This window comes from Lutra lutra, chromosome 12 (assembly GCF_902655055.1).
Source record: "Lutra lutra chromosome 12, mLutLut1.2, whole genome shotgun sequence".
In the NCBI taxonomy this organism is placed as follows: Eukaryota; Metazoa; Chordata; class Mammalia; order Carnivora; family Mustelidae; genus Lutra; species Lutra lutra.
Window position 1 is genome coordinate 67,251,415 of NC_062289.1, and position 20,562 is coordinate 67,271,976.

The window sequence follows — 20,562 nt, forward strand, 5'->3', positions numbered from 1 at the left end:
TGTTATTAAAACATAATTTTTCTCTCTAAAATAACCCTTGTTTTCAGAGATAGCCAAATCAGGACTAATTTATTTGAAAAACAAGTCCAGTTTTAACAAGCTTGGCCTAATTATTTACATCAGCACAGCAAGAACAGCGAGGGATCATATAAATCTTTTAGAATCTGCTTTGCTGGAACTTCTCGTAAGGAATCTCTAGGTTGAACCTATAATAGCTTCTCCAGGCCAGAAGCCAAGCTACATACTTGCCATCAGACATGACTGCAATACCTGTCGATTTGGGTGAATTCCTCTTCCTGAGGCCCCCAAAGAATCCTGAGGTTCCTGCACCTGCCAGGAAGTAACATCCTTTACTCACCTGGTGAGGCTGCTGGGAACTCTATAAACAAGGTATCAGGCCAACAGTTCCAAAGGGCTTTATGGTTCCAGGTTTTATAAAGTCAACCTTAGTTCTTCTAAGCTGTCTAGTCATATCTGAGTCTTTTCAAATATGACATTCCAGTCAAAGCCATGGTAAAATAACCAGTGTTTCCAATGGTGTCCTGTTACAAGGAGAACAGATTCTTATTGAACTTATGCAAATGACTGGTTGCCATGGAAGAAAGAATACTTGCTGAGACCTTTTGGTTTCAGAGGGTTCAGATAGAGAGAAAGAGTTGAATACCTTGATTTGTTTACAAATGACTACATTTTTATCGCTGTAAGTTACAGATAACTTAAGAAAAAGTTTCCCTAGTCTGGAAGAACAAACATTAAAGAACCATTAATGTTTAAAATAAGACAAAACATCAAGAGATAAAACATTACAATCTTTCAGTTCACCTAGTCCCATGTTAATAATTCTGGTTTAGTCCAAATGCAGCTTTTACTTCTGGAAATTCAGTTCCAGGATTTCAACATATCAAAGACCTGTATTTGTTCCGAAAGTCTCCCATATGAATTTCCTTTAAGGCGGAATTCATCTTACGAGAGAATTAAAACAATTACAAATGACAAAAAACTCAGAATAGATATGGTTAAATATCAAACGATGACCCTCATTAAAATTTTAGGAAATGTATAGAACCTCTGGAGTAGTTACAGCATTTACGCAAATGTAACCCAAGGTTTATCATTGATTTAACAGTACTTCCTGAGTAACTTTGCATATCAGGGAAATGCCTTATGAGTCAAAGAGAACTTATTTACAATTCTGGGTGGACAAAGAAAACCATTTACATTTTCTCAGAAACATCTCAATCTCTGGTGAAGACTAAATATTAACCAATTGTGAACTGTTGCAATAGCAGTTAAGTACAAAACATGTTTACCAACAGATTTCAAAAGCACAAACCTAGTTCCAGCAACCAGCACCCTAGCACTTCATCCCATTTGTCATCCAAGCAAAACTTCAAAGCTTCAGGTTACCAAAGACTCAGAAAGCTACTTTAACAATTACCCATTAAAACCCTGAGACAGACAGTTAACCATCAGCCCAGCCATCCCTCCACCAACAGACTTCATGTTCCACCTGGGCCCATTCCACTTCAGATGCCATGCTTTCCATGCCAGCAAGGGGGAGGGGCTAGGCAGTCCACGTTGGGCCAGAGAAAGCAAGGAATTCCCTGAAACAAAGGGAGTTTCGGCAGCTGCTTGGGAATATTCCTTTAAAGCCTCTGTCTCGAGGTCGGTTCATCCCACAGCACCAGTTCTGCTTACCAAAAGTGGCCCATTAGGCACTCATATTCCATGCCTGGCTCCAATGAGCATCAGCATTGGGCACTTTAACCGGGCATTAGACTAACCCCAGTTGGCTCCAGTTATAGCCCTTAACACAGGAAATGAGTGAGGGAGAAGTCCCACATCTATTATGAGGAATGGAGAGACGAAAGTCAGCGTCCCCTTATTCTCTGCTTGCCCCCTTCCTTCAACAGACAACAAAAAGACAACACAAAGAAAACCGCAGACCCAGCTGTCCTGCTGCCAGTGGGGATTTTCTCGGTCCCTGGTGACCACCTAGGGGGACTCTAACCCTCCGGCCGCCTAGGGGACTCAAACCCCCCGGCCACCACCTAGGCGGACTCGAACCCCCTGGCAGGCCCTTGACTGCCCAGGGGGACTCGAACCCCTCGGTGATCCCCTGACTGCCCAGGGGGACTTGAACCCCCTGACCATCTAAGGGGACTCGAACCCCCCGACCGCCCAGGGGACTTGAACCCCCCAGCGACCTACCAGCAGAGGGATGGGGCGTCCCCGCATCCACTCCAGCCCTGGGGAGCATGGCTGCATCCAGCTTCTCCCCAGTGGGCCATACCCTGGAGCTCCAACCAGACAGATAGACAAGATCCCAATACCCAAGATCCCAATACCTCTGGAGGCTTTTCCCCAAAATTCCAATGCTGGTTCAGTTCTCGTCGTTTGATCCTGGATGAGCCCCCAGTGTTAGGGTCTGAGATCAAAGGAACAAGACTGACGCAAAGCGAAAGTCAAGCAAAGCTTTATTTCGTGCCAAGCATCAAAAATCAAACTGACTGGTAGCAGCCATCTCTTATGAAGAGACGACAATGATGACCCCGACAAGGTCACTCCCAGATGAGGCCGCTCTGGACGAGGCCACTCTGGACGAGGCTGCTCCACAGACGAGGCCACTCCGGACGAGGCCACTCTGCAGATGAGGCCACTCCCCGGTTGGAGCCGCTCCCAAGAAGAGGCCCCTCTGGACGAGGCCGCTCCCAGGATGAGGCCACTGCTGACGAGGTTGTTCCCCAGACAGGACCACTCCCCAGACAGGGGCGCTCCCAAGAAGAGGCCACTCTGGACGAGGCTGCTCCCAGGACGAGGCTGCTGCTGATGAGGTCGCTCCCCGGACAGGGCCATTCCCTGGACAGGAGCTGCTCCAGTGAGGCCACTCCTTGGACAGGGCCGCTCCCAAGAAGTGACCACTCTGGACGAGGACGCTCCCCAGATGAGGCCACTCCCGACAACGAAGAGGCGATGATGACAGCGATGATGACAAGGAGGACAACAACCCCGATGACACAGACTCTGGTCCCCATGATGCCACTCTGACAAGGCTGCTCCTCAGAGGAGGCCACTGCTCCAGACGGGGCCGCTCACCAACAAGGCCACTCCCCAGATGAGGCTGCTCTGGATAAGGCTGCTTGGACGAGGCTGCTCGATGACGAGGCTGCACGCCGACGAGGCCACTCCACAGAATGACGCCACTCTGGCGAGACCCCTCACGGCGGGGCCGCGGTTCCAGGCGGCAAGGCCGCTGGCGGCGGGGCTGAGGCTCGGGGTGGCAAGGCCGCTGGGGGCGGTGAGGCCGTTCACGGCAGGGCTGTGGCTCGGTGCTTGCGAGGCTGCTGGCAGCAAGGCTGCTGGCGGCTAGGCCATTCCCTGCAGCGCTGCGGCTGAGGGCCGTGGCTCTGACAGCTCTGACAGCTCTGACAGCTATGACGGCTCTGACGGCTCTCCTACTCCTCCTACTCCTCAGCCTCTCAAACTAACCTTTATAGGGGTGGTTGAGTCCGGCCCACACACAGGTGGCCAATGAGATTGCATTACACAAAGAAAACTGCACAGTCATGCTAGGTCTGCCACACACAGAAAAAAAAAAAAAAACTGCTGGGTAACACACGGGTGGCCAATTGAATTTCAATTTACCCTAGTAGATATATGCACACCTCACTGATTGGATGTCTTCATCTGACCTGACCTGACTTTGTATCTAGGCTTTGGAAGTAAGTTCCTCTGGGAGGGGCAGGGTCAATCTAAGTTGACTGCATATGGTCAATCTAAGTTCACTACATAAACACAAAATGACTCCCTCTGGCCAACCAGGCCCTTACAATCTTCTTTATCCATTTGTCTGTTAAAGGGAATCTCAACTTTTCCACAGTTTGCTATTGTGGACATTGCTGCTATGTCTGGCACCCATTCTATCCTGGGCACTCTGCATGATCAAGACACAGTCCTTATTGAACAGGTAACTCTGGCAATGCTCAGGTCATAAAGAGACCTGTGTAGAGCCCAGTTGAGCCCTTCGGTGGGGTGGGGAGGATAGAGGATCTCAAAGAACAGGACAAAGCTGAGGGACCTGGAATTCCAACCCAGTGCAGGGCTAGTATGGAGTTTTCTCCTCAGATAATCATTCAGGGCACAGAGAGATGTATCAGTTGTGGTAAAAGGCAGTTTCCACATAATAAGTCAGGGTTTCTTGGCCACTGCTGGACACAGAGAATGGCCTCCAAGAGGAAGCTACTGGGATGGGGACAGGGTTGACACAGATGTCTTCTTCTGTGTGTCTTTGATCTCCTTAGTACTCCTGGGGGTGAGGCCCTCGAGGCAGTGGTGATTATTCCTCCCCTCCCCCATGACCCACCTAAAGCCACAGGGAGACCAGGGTCTACTTGTTTCTCTGGACCTGTCAGTGCTTTCCCTTACAATCCACAGATTGGCTGAGCTGAGCAGGAACATGAGGGAGGAGTGTACCTGACAGGGTAAGGAGGCTGGGAGAGGAGCGCAGGTCTCTGGTTCCTGGAGTAGAAGAGAGAAGAGCAGAAGCTGGCTGGTGCAAGGCAGCAGAAATCCCCTGCACCAGGTGAGGAAGGCTGCTCAGACTGAGAGGGGATGTGGGCCAACCTCAGCAAGCATGTTCCAGGTCCTGAAGGAAACAACTTCTTGCTCTTTTTTTTTTTTTTAAGATTTTATTTATTTGTCAGAGAGAGAGGGAGAGAGAGCAAGCACAGGCAGACAGAATGGCAGGCAGAGGCAGAGGGAGAAGCAGGCTCCTGCTGAGCAAGGAGCCCGATGCGGGACTCGATCCCAGGACGCTGGAATCATGACCTGAGCCGAAGGCAGCTGCTAAACCAACTGAGCCACCCAGGCGTCCCCAACTTCTTGCTCTTAGTTCTGCCAGGTGAGGGACATTTTTATGATCATTTAACCTGAAAAAATCCCTGGAAACATTATTTCTGTCACAAAGAGTCTCACCAAAGTTTGTCATTCTAGTTCATCAAGTCAAGGAGTAATTTTTAGACAAAAGATTCCAATTACACTTGTCATAATTTGTGTGGGGAAAATAATTATCTGACCTGTCTCTCCCTCCCAGGTAGGTGTCCCTCTGACACACACCAGGACAGATAGGGGAAGCTTCTGCTCTTCCTTCTTAATGAATTTCTTATCACTTTTTTGACCTCAAAGAATTGTTCTACAAATCAGTTTTTTTTAAATTTTTATTTTATAAACATATATTTTTATCCCCAGGGGTACAGGTCTGCAATCGCCATGTTTACACACTTCACAGCACTCACCATAGCACATGCCCTCCCCAATATCCATAACCCCACCCCCCCTCTCCCAGCCCCCCTCCCCCCATCAACCCTCAGTTTGTTTTGTGAGATTAAGAGTCACTTATGGTTTCTCTCCCTCCCAATCCCATCTTGTTTCATTTATTCTTCTCCTACACCCTCAACCCCCCATGTTGCATCTCCTCTCCCTCATATCAGGGAGATCATATGATAGTTGTCTTTCTCCGATTGATTTATTTCGCTAAGCATGATACCCTCTAGTTCCATCCACGTCATCGCAAATGGCATGATTTAATTTCTTTTGATGGCTGCGTAGTATTCCATTGTGTATATATACCACATCTTCTTTATCCATTCATCTGTTGATGGATATCTAGGTTCTTTCCATAGTTTGGCTATTGTAGACATTGCTGCTATAAACATTCGGGTGCACGTGCCCCTTCGGATCACTACGTTTGTATCTTTAGGGTAAATACCCAGCAGTGCAATTGCAGGGTCATAAGGTAGTTCTATTTTCAACATTTTGAGGAACCTCCATGCTGTTTTCCAGAGTGGTTGCACCAGCTTGCATTCCCACCAACAGTGTAGGAGGGTTCCCCTTTCTCCACATCCTCGCCAGCATCTGTCATTTCCTGACTTGTTAATTTTAGCCATTCTGATTGGTGTGAGGTGATATCTCATGGTGGTTTTGATTTGTATTTCCCTGATGCCGAGTGATATGGAGCACTTTTTCATGTGTCTGCTGGCCATCGGGATGTCTTCTTTGCAGAAATGTCTGTTCATGTCCTCTGTCCATTTCTTGATTGGATTATTTGTTCTTTGGGTGTTGAGTTTGCTAAGTTCTTTATAGATTTTGGACACTAGCCCTTTATCTGATATGTCATTTGCAAATATCTTCTCCCATTCTGTCAGTTGTCTTTTGGTTTTGTTCACTGTTTCCTTTGCTGTGCAAAAGCTTTTGATCTTGATAAAATCCCAATAGTTCATTTTTGCCCTTGCTTCCCTTGCCTTTGGTGATGTTCCTAGGAATATGTTGCTGCGGCTGAGGTCGAAGAGGTTGCTGCCTGTGTTCTCCTCAAGGATTTTGATGGATTCCTTTCTCACATTGAGATCCTTCATCCATTTTGAGTCTATTTTCGTGTGTGGTGTAAGGAAATGATCCAATTTCATTTTTCTGCATGTGGCTGTCCAATTTTCCCAACACCATTTATTGAAGAGGCTGTCTTTTTTCCATTGGACATTCTTTCCTGCTTACAAATCAGTTTTAAAACCACAAGTCAAAGAGTCAGGAAGAGTCATTCCATTTATGTTAATAATCCATTCATGTGTTGGAGATGTTCTTTCCCTTCAGAGCTACAGGTGAGGCTCTAATGCAGCTGTGGCCAAAACACAGGGTCACACAGGGTTGGGAGTGAGTCCATGTGGGTCCGATGTCAGCTAAGGGTCAGATGTGCTTGGTGCAGGTGTCTTGGGGCAGTGGGAGGATACTGGTGCCAGCAGAAAGTCTCCAGGTGGGCCCAAAGGTTGTATCCGCACTTCCTCCACAATTTCTATAAAACGTAAGGAGGGATGGGCCTGGGGAAGCAGGGGCTTGCTCCCTTCTTCAGGATCCCGGAGGCAGCCCTTCATGATGTGGGGACCCTTACCCGGGAACCAGAGGAGACCCAGAGCCCCTGGAGCCCGCCTAGGCTGCCCATAGCCACAGAGAAGATGAATTTCCACAGAAATGAGCTGTCTGAGACAGCTCTCTCCCTCCTGAGTGAACCGTGAATATACTTGGAGCCCATGTGATGTACAATAACATCCTTAATCTGTATTATCTACTGTATTATTTGACTACATCCCCATAGTCAGAAGAGCCCCCCAACTCTGTCATTGCTCAGTAGGGTAAACTCAGATGTGAGGACAGAGAACCTGTTGGAGTGTCCCCTCGTTCAGGGCCCAAGCCAGAACCAGGGAGGACACCTGCTCTTAGACCTGACCAGCTGCTTCACAGAGGGCAGGGCAGGGGAGAGTGAGAACCAGGCTGTGGAGGACAGTTCGTGTCCCATCCCCCATCCTTCTGTGTCACCTGAGTCACTGCCAGGCACTCCCACTGCCACAATCAGTGTCACAGCAGTGGTCAGTCTGGTCTTCGCCCTCAGTCTGGCCTTCTTCAGTGGGGTCATGTCTCTGTGTTGCATCCTTAGAATCCGGCTTTGATGGTCACTCATATCTGTATATATACCAGCAGGGGGACCAGGCTTGGCTTCTGCTGCTGCCAAGAAGCAGGTTCACACCTGAGCTCATCCCTAGAGCAGGGATCTTAGGCCTGATCAGGGCCACTGACACGGAGGGCGTCAGCATCAGGTCAGGGGAGGCATGGAGCCTGTGAGAGAGGAGAGGAGAGAGTTCTGGGGAAGACAGGAGGCTGAGTCAGACCCAGGCTGAATGAAAGACCCAGCCCTAAGGGGAGGGAGCAATGTGACACAGGTGATGGAAGGGCCCAACACCATGGACCCTGGGTGGGAAGGAGGACAGAAAGCTGTACCTCACACTGTGCCTGCCGTGAGCATCACATCTGTTTTGGGAAGAGCAGGGGAGCAAGGGTGAAAGTACGCAGATGTGTCTGGAAGATCAACACCATTGGCGGGGCTGCGAGCTGTTCCACCTGCAGATTCCTGGGCCCCACCTGGAACTGTGCAGATGCTCATGCATCTTGGGGAGAACCCCCCACCTCAGGGGACTGTGTGCTCACTGAGCTTCACTGTGTAAGGCTTCAGGCCACCATGGAAGATCTCACTTCCTCTGTTTATCTCCCTAGATCCTACTGTGCTACCTGGGGCATGGGGCTTAACAATCTTCCTCTGGTCAGTGGAGCTTGGTTCAGTTCCTAGCTCCTGTAGCAATGTGGAAAAAACGGTCTAAGAATAGAGTCTGTCAGAGAGGAGAGAAGATGGTGGAAGAGTAGGGGACCCTTGTTTCATCTAGTCCCTGGAGTTCAGCTAGACAGTTATCAAATCATTCTGAACATCTGCAGACTCAACCGAAGGAACTGCTGCAACTCTACAAAGTATGACCACTTTTATGCAAGGTAGGAATTGTGCAGAAGTCAATCAGAGGGGATATATGGGAAGATAAGCCGTGGGGAGAGGGAGCCTCTGTAAGCCTCTTACCAAAAGGAGATAGAGCAGAGTCTGCATAATTGGAACTTTTAGAAGTCTGCTCTGGTGAGGGACGTCCCTGCCTGAGAAGGCTTCCAGTGGCAAGATAGGGCTGAATCCTAGGTGGGACAGTTTGGTTTCAGGAAACCTGGGTCACAGGAAAAGAAGAGAAGATCAGTGTGGTAGAGTTCCCACATATTGGAATGGGGAAATCAGTGGCAATCAGCAAGCCAGGAGTGGGCTTTCAGCTAGGTGTTATTATAACCCATGAACTGTGGCATGGTCAGGCAACCACTCTCTGACTGGAGGCCCCAAAAGCAGCCATAACAACTGTGACAACACTTCCTCCTTCACCTGGAGGAGCAGGCTGGTGAACACTAAAGGAATCTGTGGAGTTTGGTTCACACAAAAGTGACTGACTCCTTTTCCCTGAGGGTGAACTGAAGAGTGGGGACTGCCATCTTTGAGCTCCAGGACTGGAGACTGGGCCATTGTCACTTTCAGTCTCATTCTCTACTGAGGTGCAGAAAGGCTTCAGGAACAAAAGGCATGTAGAGCAGCCAAAGCAGCTTACACTGAGCCTTGTCCCTGGCCAGGGGCAGTGCCCCTCCACAGGGCAAAGACACCTGAGAATCAGCCCAGTGGACCCCTCCCCCAGAAGACCAGCAGGAACATCAGGCTAACAAGAAGCTTATGGATCACACAGAACTGAAAAATGCTTGTGGTAGGGGAAAATATTATATAGAAATTGAGGGGTTTTTCCTCATGACTCTTGAGTCTTTCATTTAAATTACTTACTTTTTTCCTATTCTCTTTAAGAAGATTCTTATTTTATCAACTCATTGTTTTTAAGTCTTTTTTTAAATTTTCATTTTACATTTACATTTGATAGATATTTTTTTTTTCATTTTTGGCTTTCCCTCACTGTATTCACGTTTATTTTTGTATATATATATGTTTTTCTTCCCTTTTAATTTTGGGATCTAGTGTCTTTTAGATTATATTCTTTTTTCCTACCCACCCCCTTCATTTTCTTGGTTACTGATCTTTTTGTGTTTGTTTAGTATATATTCTGCTGGGGTCATAGTTGATATATTTTTTTTAAAGATTTTATTTATTCATTTATTTGAGAGAGAGAGAGCACAAACAAGCAGAGAGAGAGAGGAGGAAGCAGGCTCTCCACCGAGCAGAGAGCCCCATGCGAGGCTTGATCCCAGGACTCTGAGATCATGACCTGAGCCAAAGGCAGAGGCTTTAACCCACTGAGCCACCCAGGTGCCCCCATAGTTGATATTTTTGATTTTGTTCTCTTGTTCATGTATTCCTCTCTGGGCAAAATGACGAGAAGGAGAATTTCACAACAAAAGAAAGAATCAGAAGTAGTACTCTCTGGCATACATTTAATTAATATGGATATAAGTCAAGCATCAGATGTAGTATTTAGAATAATGATTATAAGGATACTAGCTGGAATTGAAAAAAAAAAGTTAAAAGACTCTAGAGAATCCCTTAGTGCAGAAATAAAATAGCTAAAAAATAATCAGGCTGAAATAAAAAAATGTTTTAACTGATATGCAGTCGAAAATGGGTACTTTAACAACTAGAGTAAATGAGGCAGAAGAGAGTCAGTGACATAGAAGATGAAATGATGGAACATAAGGAGGCTGATGAAAAGAGCGAAGAACAACTAACGAGTCATGAGGAGAGGCCTTGAGGAATCAGCAATACCATAATGTGGAAGACTATTACAATAATTGGGGTCCCAGAGGAAGAAGAAAGAGGGAGAGAGGGACAGAAGGTGTAGTTGAGAAAATCATAGCTGGGAAGTACCCAAATCTGGGGAAGAAAACAGGTATTCAAGGTCCAGAGGCACAGAGGACCTCCCAAAATCAAGAAAAATAGATCAACACCCCAACCTATAAGAGTGAAGCTTGCACATTTCAGAGATAAAGCAAAAATCCTGACAGCAGTTTGAAATGAGAGGTCCATAAGTTATGAGGCTAGAAACATTAGACTGGCAGTAGAACTATCCATAGAGACCTGGCAAGCCAGAAATGAATGGCAGGATATACTCAGGGTACTAAATGAGAAAAAAAGGAGCCAAGAATACTCTATCCAGCAAGGTTGTCATTCAGAATGGAAGGAAAGATAAGGAGTTTCCAGGACAAACAGAAACTAAAAGAATTTGTTATCATGAAACCAGCCCTGAAGGAAGTACTAAAGGGGATCCTGTAAGTGAAGAGAGAGCCGCAAAGTAACACGGACCAGAAAGGAACAGAGACAATATACAGGAACAGTGACTTTACAGGTGATACGATGGCACTAAATTCATATCTTTCAATATTTAACCTGAATGTAAATGGGTAAATGCTCCAATCAAAAGTTATTAGATATCAGATTTGATAAAAAAAATGACTGATCCATATGCTGTGTATATGAGACTCATTTTAGAACCAAAGATAATTCCAGATTGAAAGTGAGGCGTGGAGAAACATTTATCACTATAATGGACATCAAAGAAAGCTGGAGTAGCAATCCTCCTATCACACAAATTTGATTTCAAATCAGAGACTATAGCAAGGGATGAAGAGGGACACTATATCATCCTTAAAGTGTCTATCTAACAAGAAGACCTAACAATTATAAATATTTTTTCTCCTAATATGGGAAATGTCTATTATATAAACCAGTTAATGACCAACTTAAAGAAACACACTGATAATAATATAACAATAGTAGGGGACTTTAACTGCTCACTCACAGCAATGGGCAGATCATCTAAACAGAAGATCAACAAGGGAACAAGGACTTTCAATGACATACTGAACCAGATGTACTTCACAGATATATACAGAGAATTCCATCCTAAAGCAACATAACACACATTCTTCTCAAGGGCATATGGAACTTTCTCCAGAAAAGATCACATTCTGGGTCACAAATCAGGCCCCAATCAGCACCTAAGCATTGGAATTATCCCCGCATTTTGTCAGAGCACAGTGTTTTGAACATTGAACTCAGTCTCTAGAGGAAATTTGGGAGGAACTCACATACATGGAGGTTAAAGAGCAGCCTATGAAAGAATGAATGGGTCAACCTGGAAATTAGAGAATTATTAAAAAAGTTCATGGAAGCAAATGATGCAAAGTTCAAAACCTTTGAATTGCAGCAAAAGTGGTCCCATGAGGGACGTACAGAGTTATATAAGATAATTGCAAGAAAGTAGAAAATTCACAAATATACAAGCTATATTTATACCTAATGGATCTGGAGAAAGAACAGCAAATAAAGCCTGAAGGAAGGAGCAGATGAGAAATAATAAAGATTAGACTAGAAATCAGTGAAAGAGAAACAAAAAGAACAGTAGAACAGATCAAGCAAACTAGAAGCTGGTTCTCTGAAGAATTGGGCAGATCAATATACCCCTAGGCAGATTTACCAAAAATGAAAGAGAAAGGACCCAAATAAATAAAATCATGAATGGAAGAGGAGAGATCATGAACAACACCAAGGAAATACAGTTTTTTTTTAAATTTTTTTATTTTTTCAGCATAACAGTATTCATTATTTTTGCACCACACCCAGTGCTCCATGCAATATGTGCCCTCTACAATACCCACCACCTGGTGCCCCCAAACTCCCACCCCCCACCCATTTAAAATTCTCAGATCGTTTTTCAGAGTCCATAGTCTCACATGGTTCACCTCCCCTTCCAATTTCCCTCAACTCCCTTCTCCTCTCCATCTCCCCTTGTCCTCCATTCTATTTGTTATGCTCCACAAATAAGTGAAACCATATGATAATTGACTTTCTCTGCTTGACTTATTTCACTCAGCATAATCTCTTCCAGTCCCGTCCATGTTGCTACAAAACTTGGGGATTCATCCTTTCTTTCTTTTTTTTTTTTTTTTTTTTTTACAGCTTTATAAACATATATTTTTATCCCCAGGGGTACAGGTCTGCGATTCGCCAGGTTTACACACTTCACAACACTCACCATAGCACATACCCTCCCCGATATCCATAACCCCACCCCCTCTCCCAACCCCCTCCCCCCATCAACCCTCAGTTTGTTTTGTGAGATTAAGAGTCACTTATGGTTTCTCTCCCTCCCAATCCCATCTTGTTTCATTTACTCTTCTCCTACCCCCTCAACCCCCCATGTTGCATCTCCTCTCCCTCATATCAGGGAGATCATATGATAGTTGTCTTTCTCCGATTGACTTATTTCGCTAAGCATGATACCCTCTGGTTCCATCCACGTCGTCGCAAATGGCAAGATTTCATTTCTTTTGATGGCTGCATAGTATTCCATTGTGTATATATACCACATCTTCTTTATCCATTCGTCTGTAGATGGACATCTAGGTTCTTTCCATAATTTGGCTATTGTAGATATTGCTGCTATAAACATTCGGGTGCACGTGCCCCTTCGGATCACTACGTTTGTATCTTTAGGGTAAATACCCAGCAGTGCAATTGCAGGGTCATAGGGTAGTTCTATTTTCAACATTTTGAGGAACCTCCATGCTGTTTTCCAGAGTGGTTGCACCAGCTTGCATTCCCACCAACAGTGTAGGAGGGTTCCCCTTTCTCCGCATCCTCGCCAGCATCTGTCATTTCCTGACTTGTTCATTTTAGCCATTCTGACTGGTGTGAGGTGATATCTCATGGTGGTTTTGATTTGTATTTCCCTGATGCCGAGTGATATGGAGCACTTTTTCATGTGTCTGTTGGCCATCTGGATGTCTTCTTTGCAGAAATGTCTGTTCATGTCCTCTGCCCATTTCTTGATTGGATTATTTGTTCTTTGGGTGTTGAGTTTGCTAAGTTCTTTATAGATTTTGGACACTAGCCCTTTATCTGATATGTCATTTGCAAATATCTTCTCCCATTCTGTCAGTTGTCTTTTGGTTTTGTTCACTGTTTCCTTTGCTGTGCAAAAGCTTTTGATCTTGATAAAATCCCAATAGTTCATTTTTGCCCTTGCTTCCCTTGCCTTTGGTGATGTTCAAGGAAGATGTTGCTGCGGCTGAGGTTGAAGAGGTTGCTGCCTGTGTTCTCCTCGAGGATTTTGATGGATTCCTTTCTCACATTGAGATCCTTCATCCATTTTGAGTCTATTTTCGTGTGTGGTGTAAGGATATGATCCAATTTCATTTTTCTGCATGTGGCTGTCCAATTTTCCCAACACCATTTAAGAAGAGGCTGTCTTTGTTCCATTGGACATTCTTTCCTGCTTTGTCGAAGATGAGTTGGCCATAGAGTTGAGGGTCCATTTCTGGGCTCTCTATTCTGTTCCATTGATCTATGTGTCTGTTTTTGTGCCATTAACATACTGTCTTGATGATGACAGCTTTGTAATAGAGCTTGAAGTCCGGAATTGTGATGCCACCAACTTTGGCTTTCTTTTTCAATATTCCTTTGGCTATTCGAGGTCTTTTCTGGTTCCATATAAATTTTAGGATTATTTGTTCCATTTCTTTGAAAAAAAATGGATGTTACTTTGATAGGAATTGCATTAAATGTGTAGATTGCTTCAGGTAGCATAGACATTTTCACAATATTTATTCTTCCAATCCAGCAGCATGGAACATTTTTCCATTTCTTTGTGTCTTCCTCAATTTCTTTCATGAGTACTTTATAGTTTTCTGAGTATAGATTCTTAGTCTCTTTGGTTAGGTTTATTCCTAGGTATCTTAAAGTTTTGGGTGCAGTTGTAAATGGGATGGACTCCTTAATTTCTCTTTCTTCTGTCTTGTTGTTGGTGTAGAGAAATGCAACTGTTTTCTGTGCATTGATTTTATATCCTGACACTTGACTGAATTCCTGTACAAGTTCTAGCAGTTTTGGAGTGGAGTCTTTTGGGTTTTCCACATAGAGTATCATATCATCTGCGAAGAGTGATAGTTTGACTTCTTCTTTGCCGATTTGGATGCCTTTAATTTCCTTTTGTTGTCTGATTGCTGAGGCTAGGACTTCTAGTACTATGTTGACTAGCAGTGGTGATAACGGACATCCCTGTCGTGTTCGTGACCTTAGCGGAAAAGCTTTCAGTTTTTCTCCATTGAGAATGATATTTGCGGTGGGTTTTTCATAGATGGCTTTGATAATATTGAGGTATGTGCCGTCTATCCCTACACTTTGAAGAGTTTTGATCAGGAAGGGATGCTGTACTTTGTCAAATGCTTTTTCAGCATCTATGGAGAGTATCATATGGTTCTTGTTCTTTCTTTTATTAATGTTTTGTATCACATTGATTGATTTGCGGATGTTGAACCAGCCTTGCAGCCCTGGAATAAATCCCACTTGGTCGTGGTGAATAATCCTTTTAATGTACTGTTGAATCCTATTGGCTAGTATTTTGGCGAGAATTTTTGCATCTGTGTTCATCAAGGATATTGGTCTGTAGTTCTCTTTTTTGTTGGGATCCTTGTCTGGTTTTGGGATCAAGGTGATGTTGGCCTCATAAAATGAGTTTGGAAGTTTTCCTTCTATTGCTATTTTTTGGAACAGTTTCAGGAGAATAGGAATTAGTTCTTCTTTAAATGTTTGGTAGAATTCCCCCGGGAAGCCGTCTGGCCCTGGGCTTTTGTTTGTTTGGAGATTTTTGATGACTGTTTCAATCTCCTTACTGGTTATGGGTCTGTTCAGGCGCTCTATTTCTTCCTGGTTCAGTTGTGGTACTTTATATGTCTCTAGGAATGCATCCATTTCTTCCAGATTGTCCAATTTGTTGGCGTAGAGTTGCTCATAGTATGTTCTTATAATTGTCTGTATTTCTTTGGTGTTCGTTGTGATCTCTCCTCTTTCATTCATGATTTTATTTATTTGGGTCCTCTCTCTTTTCTTTTTGATAAGTCTGGCCAGGGGTTTATCAATCTTATTAATTCTTTCAAAGAACCAGCTCCTAGTTTCGTTGATTTGTTCTATTGTTTTTTTGGTTTCTATTTCATTGATTTCTGCTCTGATCTTTATGATTTCTCTTCTCCTGCTGGGTTTAGGGTTTCTTTCTTGTTCTTTCTCCAGCTCCTTTAGGTGTAGGGTTAGGTTGTGTACCTGAGATCTTTCTTGTTTCTTGAGAAAGGCTTGTACCGCTATATATTTTCCTCTCAGGACTGCCTTTGTTGTGTCCCACGGATTCTGAACCGTTGTGTTTTCATTATCATTTGTTTCCATAAATTTTTTCAATTCTTCTTTAATTTCCTGGTTGACCCATTCATTCTTTAGAACGATGCTGTTTAGTCTCCATGTATTTGTGTTCTTTCCAAATTTCCTCTTGTGATTGAGTTCTAGCTTTAGAGCATTGTGGTCTGAAAATATGCAGGGAATAATCCCAAACTTTTGATACCGGTTGAGACTTGATTTCGGACCAAGAATGTGATCTATTCTGGAGAATGTTCCATGTGCACTAGAGAAGAATGTGTATTCTGTTGCTTTGGGGTGAAATGTTCTGAATATATCTGTGATGTCCATCTGGTCCAGTATGTCATTTAAGGCCTTGATTTCCTTGTTGATCTTTTGCTTGGATGATCTGTCCATTTCAGTGAGGGGAGTGTTAAAATCCCCTACTATTATTGTATTCTTGTCGATGTGTTTCTTTGATTGTGTTATTAATTGGTTCATATAGTTGGCTGCTCCCACGTTAGGGGCATAGATATTTAAAATTGTTAGATCTTCTTGTTGGACAGTTCCTTTGAGTATGATATAGTGTCCTTCCTCATCTCTTATTATAGTCTTTGGCTTAAAATCTAATTGATCTGCTATAAGGATTGCCACTCCTGCTTTCTTCTGATGTCCATTAGCATGGTAAATTCTTTTCCACCCCCTCACTTTAAACCTGGAGGTGTCTTCGGGTGTAAGATGAGTTTCTTGTAGGCAACATATAGATGGTTTTTGTTTTTTTATCCATTCTGATACCCTGTGTCTTTTGATTGGGGCATTTAGCCCATTAACATTCAGGGTAAGTATTGAGAGATATGAATTTAGTGCCATTGTATTGCCTGTAAGGTGACTGTTATTGTATATTGTCTCTGTTTCTTTCTGATCTACTACTTTGAGGGTCTCTCTTTGCTTAGAGGACCCCTTTCAATATTTCCTCTAGAGCTGGTTTGGTATTTGCAAATTCTTTCAGTTTTTGTTTGTCCTGGAAGTTTTTAATCTCTCCTTCTATTTTCAATGATAGCCTAGCTGGATATAGTATTCTTGGCTGCATGTTTTTCTCATTTAGTACTCTGAATATATCATGCCAGCTCTTTCTGGCCTGCCAGGTCTCTGTGGATAAGTCTGCTGACAATCTAATATTTTTACCATTGTAACTTACAGACTTCTTTTCCCAGGCTGCTTTCAGGATCTTTTCTTTGTCACTAAGACTTGTCAATTTTACTATTAGGTGACGGTGTGTGGACCTATTCTTATTGATTTTGAGGGGGGTTCTCTGAACCTCTTGAATTTTGGTGCTTGTTCCCTTTGCCATATTGGGGAAATTCTCTCCAATAATTCTCTCCAATATACCTTCTGCTCCCCTCTCTGTTTCCTCTTCTTCTGGAATCCCAATTATTCTAATGTTGTTTCGTCTTATGGTGTCACTTATCTCTCGAATTCTCCCTTCGTGGTCCAATAGCTGTTTGTCCCTCTTTTGCTCAGCTTCTTTATTCTCTGTCATTTGGTCTTCTATATTGCTAATTCTTTCTTTTGCCTCATTTATCCTAGCAGTGAGAGCCTCCATTTTTTATTGCACCTCATTAATAGCTTTTTTGATTTCAACTTGGTTAGATTTTAGTTCTTTTATTTCTCCAGAAAGGGCTTTTATATCTCCCGAGAGGGTTGCTTTAATATCTTCCATGCCTTTTTCAAGCCTGGCTATAACCTTGAGAATCGTCATTCTGAACTCTATATCTGACATATTACCAATGTCTTTATTGATTAGGTCCCTAGCCTTTGGTACTGCCTCTTGTTCTTTTTTTTTTGTGAATTTTTCCGCCTTGTCATTTTGTCCAGATAAGAGTTTATGAAGGAGCAAGTAAAATACTAAAAGGGTGGCAACAACCCCAGGAAAATATGCTTTAGCCAAATCAGAAGAGATCCCGAATTGTGAGGGGGGAGAAAGGGGATAAAAAGGGGTTCAGAAAGAAAGAAAAAAAAAGAAACTATTAAAAAAAAGGAAGCCGATAAAGAAAAAATATAAAAAGAGGAAAAAATATATATATATTAGATAAACTATTTAAAAAACGTTAAAAAAAGAAAACGGTAAAAGTTAAAAAAAATTCAGCAGAAGAAGAGAAAAAGAAAAAAAAATTGAAAACCAAAAAAAAATTAAATTAACTGCAAGGCTAAAAAATCATGGGGAGAAAGCCATGAGTTCCGTGCTTTGCTTTCTTCTCCTCTGGAATTCTGCCGCTCTCCTTGGTAGGTGAACATGGTCCTGGCTGGGTTTCCCGTTGATCTTCTGGGGGAGGGGCCTGTTGTAGTGATTCTCAAGCGTCTTTGCCCCAGGCGGAGTTGTACCGCCCTTACCCGGGGCTGCGCTGAGTCATCCGCTCGGGTTCGCTTTCGGGAGCTTTTGTTCCCTGAGCGCTTTCCGTAGAGTTCCAGAGGACGGGAATGAAGATGGCGGCCTCCCGGTCTCCGGCCCGGAGGAGCTGATAGCCCGGGGCCCCACTCCTCAGTGCGCCCTCAGAGAACTGCGCCCAATGACTCCCGCCACCCTGGCCTCCGGCCACGCTCCGAGCTGACCGAGCCTGCGACTGGTACAAGGCAACCCCGAGCTGAGAGTCACTCCTCGGCTCTGTCTCTGCAGCTGGCTTCCCCGTTCTAATACCGGTAAGCTCTGCGACACTCAGACACCCCCGATCCTTCTGCGACCCTGCGGGACCTGAGGCCACGCTGACCCCGCCTGGGCTTCCAGTTAAGCCTCTGGAGCGATGTCCCTCAGCGGAACAGACTTTTAAAAGTCCTGATTTTGCTCCGTTGTTCTGCCGCTCGCCGGGAGCCGGCCCCTCCCCCCGCGGTCTATCTTCCCGTCGCTTTGGATTCACTTCTCCGCCAGTCCTACCTTGCAGAAAGTGGTTGATTTTCTGTTTCTGGAATTGCTGTTCTTCTTCTCTTCAATCTCCCGTTGGATTTGTAGGTGTTTGCAATCTTTAGATAAGCTATTTAGCTGATCTCCCGCTACCCGAAGTAGTCTCAGCCTGCTACTTCTCCGCCATCTTGACTCCTTCAGGAAATACAGTTTTAAGAACATATTATGAGCACATATATGCCACAAATTAAGCAATCTGGAAGAAATGGATAATTTCCTAAAAACATAAACAACTGAACCGGAAAGAGGAAGAATAGAAAAGTTGACTATACCCATAACCAACCAGGAAATTGAAGCAGTAACGAATAATCTCCCAACACACAAGATTCCAGGACCAGATGGCTTCCTAAGGGAATTCTACCAAACATTTAAGGAAGAATCACTACCTATTCTTCTGAAACTGTTTCAAAAAATAGAAACAGAAGGTAGACTTCCAAACTCATTCTATGAGGCCTGCATTGCCTTGATCCCAAAATAATACAAGGAGAATTACCCACGAAGAAGAACTACAGACCAATATCCCTGTTGAATCTGGATGCCAATTTTTCACCAATATACTAGGCAACAGGATGGAACTTTGCATTAATAGGATTCTTCACCATGACCAGGTAGGATTTATTCCAGGTATACAAGGGTGGTTCTACATTTCCAAATCAATAAACGTGATACACTATATCAAAAAGAGAAAGGACAAGAACTGTATGATCCTCTCAATTGATGCAGAAAAAGCATTTGACAAAGTATAGCATCCTTTTGGTTAAAACTCTCTACAGTGTAGGGATAGAGAGAACCTACCTCAATATCATCAAGGTAATATAGAAAAAACCCACCATGAATATCGTTCTCAATGGGGAAAACCACTGCTTTCTCCCTAAGTTCAGGAAGGTGACAGGGATGTCAATTCTTAGAACTATTTGTTCAAAATAGTGATAGATGTCCTAGCTTCATCAATCAGACAACAAAAAGAAACAAAAGCATTCAAAGTGGCAAAGAAGAGGTTAAATTCTCACTCTTTGCAGATGACATGATACTTTATGTGCAGAACCCAAAGGCTCCACTCCAAAATTGCTAGAACTCATACAGCAATTCAATAATGTGCCAGGATATACCACCAATGCATGGAAATTAGTTGCATATTTATACAGGAACAATGAGACAGAAGAAAGGGAAATTAAGGAATCAGTCCTATTCACAGTAGTACTGAAAACCATAAGATACATAGGAATAAACCCAACCAAAAAGGTAGGGCATCCATACTCTAAAATCTACAGGACACTTGTGAAAGAAATTGGGAAAAAACACAAGAAATGCAAAAACATTCCATGTTAATGAGTGGAAAGAATACATATTCTTGGTCTATGCTTCCAAGAGGAATCTAAACATTCATTGAAGCCCCTGACCAAATGCCATTGACATTTTTCACAGAGCTGGAACAAATAATCCTAACATTTGTATAGAACTAGAAAGATCCAGAATAACCAGGGGAATGTTGAAAATGAAAACCAAAGCTTGTAACATCACAATTCTGGACTTCAAGCTCTATTACAAAGATGTAATCAACCAGGCAGTTTGTACTGGCACAAAAACAGACACGATCAGTGAAATAGAATAGAGAGCCCCGGAGATGTGGGTGACACCTTAGTGTCTCCTGTACCTGCCTGTCCCACTGTGGTAGAAGCGTCTCCACCCATGTCCCCAGGGCTTCAGGAGCTCAGCTGAGCCGGGACATGATGGGCTCTAATACTGTTCAATTGGGAGAGCACTAGCACACAAACACACATGGAAATGATGAGATCATGCCCACTGGATGAAAGTCTCCCTGTGTCTTTTTTCTACCCAGTCCCTCTGTCTGTAGATGACACCCAGGCCCAGAGAAGCAGGCAACCTAGTGCTCTCAGCTGTAAATGCTTTCCTGACCCCCCTGTGCAGAGCTGCCTGGAGAGCTGGATGGGGAGGGAGGTGTGGGGATCTCAGATGAGGAAACCTGGGCCAGAAGTGCTCCCTGCTCTGTGTGCAGGTCTCCTGAGGCTGGAGGAAAGTGTGACAC

The 20,562-nt window shown here is 43.9% G+C and overlaps 1 protein-coding gene and 1 gene segment (V, D, J or C); both read right to left on the minus strand.

Annotated features, from left to right (window-relative positions):
• Positions 1 to 20,562, minus strand: part of LOC125082616 (immunoglobulin lambda-1 light chain-like) — a 306,686-nt gene that overhangs the window by 285,295 nt on the left and 829 nt on the right. The window lies entirely within an intron of this gene.
• The window catches only part of LOC125082613 (immunoglobulin lambda-1 light chain-like), a 301,131-nt gene that overhangs the window by 272,035 nt on the left and 8,534 nt on the right, over positions 1 to 20,562 (minus strand).